Here is a 2762-nt window from a genome sequence, read left to right as displayed (position 1 = left end):
TTGCCTGCTGTCTGTGTCTCTTTTGATCCCATCCCCAGAAGCAGGGATAATACAGAAGAGACCTTTCTCCTGACCACAGGCTCCATGTGCTGGAGGTTTGCAGGAGATTTTTCTCTGGATCCCCAGGGCCTGTCACTGTCTAGATCTTTCATCACTGATGTTTCATCCTGCCCCTCCCACCCCCACCCTTCTGACATGGGCTGCTGCTGCTGTTGCTGCTAAGTCGCTTCAGTCGGGCTCTGTGCGACCCCATAGATGGCAGCCCACTAGACTCCTCTGTCCCTGGGATTCTCTAGGCAAGAATACTGGAGTGGGTTGCCATTTCCTTCTCCAATGCATGAAAGTGAAAGTGAAGTCATTCAGTCATGCCCGACTCTTCGCGACCCCATGGACTGCAGCCTGCCAGGCTCCTCTGTCCAAGGGATTTTCCAGGCAAGAGTACTGGAGTGGGTTGTGATTGCCTTCTCCGGACATGGGTTAGGCATTGCCTTTTCCAGGCTGTTCTCCTAAAATACACAACTTCCCAGCCCCAGGAAATGTGGCATTCAGTTCCCACAATCTGATTAGAGCAACTTCCTCTCTTACTGAGCATGCAACAGAGCTGAAAGGCATTTGGGGAGGAGAGCATTCACTCTGTGCCAGTTTCACATATTTCATTTCTTGGTTATTTTCAACCCAACAGTGTGAAGTTGGTGGTATGATCCCTGTTTCCAGACCAAGGAAACCGGGACTTCCCTGGTGACCCAGTGGTTGAGACTCTGCACTTCAATGCTAGGGGTGTGAGTTCCATTCCTGGTTGGAGAATTAAGATCTCACATGTCACCTGGCCAAAAAAAACAAAACAAAAGCATTTTAAAAAGTGAAAAACAAAAAACAAGGAGATGGAGACTTAGGGTGGTTAAGTGACATGCCCTCAACATGCCAGAGCCAGATTGCGACCCAGGTCTGGTTGAATCTAAAGCTGTGCTCATTCCCCCATCCGGCTTCCTCTTGCTTCCTGGTTTGACTCACTTCCAGACCTGATCTTGCTTGTCTGGCTCAGGGTCAAGGGCAGAGGTGGGCTGTATCCTCCACCTTACTTGCAGAGTATTTGTTCAGTCAGAAATGTTTATATTCCTAATTGCATGCTAGTTACTGTCTCAGACTTGGGGCTACAGCAGTGAGTGATCAATAGATAAGGCTGTGCAATATGTCATTGTAGTTTATTTCATACATTGTACAGCACGCGGAATGTAGCCACTCTTTTATAGTAACTTTAAATGGAGTATGGTGGCTCAGATGGTAAAGCATCTGCCTCCAATGTGGGAGACCTGGGTTTGATCCCTGGGTTGGGAAGATCCCCTGGAGAAGGGAATGGCAACCCACTCCAGTATTCTTGCCTGGAAAATCCCATGGATGGAGGATCCTGGTAGGCTACAGTCCATGGGGTCACAAAGAGTTGGACATGACTGACTTCCCTTTCACTTTAAATGGAGTATAATCTATGAAAATATTGAATCACTATGTTGTACACATGAAATATAATATAGTAAATCAACTCTACCTCAATAATAAAATAATTTAAAAGTGTCTCCTATAAAGTTCGAAGTCTTAAGAAATGACAGGCTTCAGCCTGCATGGAGCTCACATTCCAGCGAGGGCAAAGCAGACAATAAAGAGGAAAACAAAGAAAGGAGAGAACTCAGGTGAGTGTGATCTCCCTTCTAACTCACACTGTCCTACCCTGCTTGACTCTGGAGCCCTCAGGCTCTGCCCAGCCACACAGACCCCAATAGCCAGCAACGAGGGAGGAGAGGTCAGAGGGATGAGGTAAGAGGTTGGAAAAGCTTCTTCATGCTCCCATTTTGGGTTTAGAGTTCCTTATGAGAAATGATGACAGAAACAATGCAGGAAAGTGGGGTCCAGGCTGAGGGTCCCTGGCTGGGTCTATTGTCTTGTGGTCCAAAAAGTCCTTGTCTCTCCTAAGCTGATTGGGGACTGCTTCCATCATTTCTCCCTGGTCCTGTTGAATTAAGAGAATGCAATCCTTGCCTGCTCCCCCAGCTGCTCTGATGTGGAAGGACCCTTCGGGTGCTGTAAGAGGGCATGGCAGAGCTGTGTCTTGTCTTTGCTGGACCTGTATCTATTTTCTCTCTTCTGCTAATACTTTGACTTTGCTGAGAATCCTTCCCTCTGTGTTAATTTCAGTCTTGGTGGTTCTTTCCAGGGTCCTTTCCTGGCCAAGAGGTGGGCCTGTGAATCCATCCTGGTTGATGAAACACCCTCTTTTTATACACCAGCCCCTGTGTAGAGTTGCATGGAGACTGAGAAGACTGGGCTTTTCCCCCTCTCTCTCCTCTCTCTCTCTCTTTGCTTTTGGCTGTGCCAAGCATCATGTGGGATCTTAGTTCCCTGACCAGGGATTGAACCAGAGCCTCATGCATCTCCGCATTGGGAGCATGGAGTTTTAATCACTGGACTGCCCCAGAAGTCTCCACAGCTGGGCTCTGAAAACACTGTCCATTTGTTCTTGCTTTCAACATCTCCAGGGAAGCCTGGATTGCTGACCTTCGCAAAATGTTAGCTATTCCTTCCATCCTGGGGGGCCGGTCCATAAAATCCTCTGTCACTTAAATTGGTCAGAGTTGGGAGTCTACTGCTTGTAACCAAACATTAATAGCTGCTGACAGATGCAGTAGGATGGCTCTGGAAGGAATTGAATCAGCAGAGACACAATCAGTCTGGAGATTTAGAAAAAGCAGCCTCGGGTAGGGTGGATGGCA

This window comes from Ovis aries, chromosome 3 (genome assembly GCF_016772045.2).
Source record: "Ovis aries strain OAR_USU_Benz2616 breed Rambouillet chromosome 3, ARS-UI_Ramb_v3.0, whole genome shotgun sequence".
Taxonomy (NCBI): domain Eukaryota; kingdom Metazoa; phylum Chordata; class Mammalia; order Artiodactyla; family Bovidae; genus Ovis; species Ovis aries.
This window is presented reverse-complemented; position numbering follows the sequence as displayed.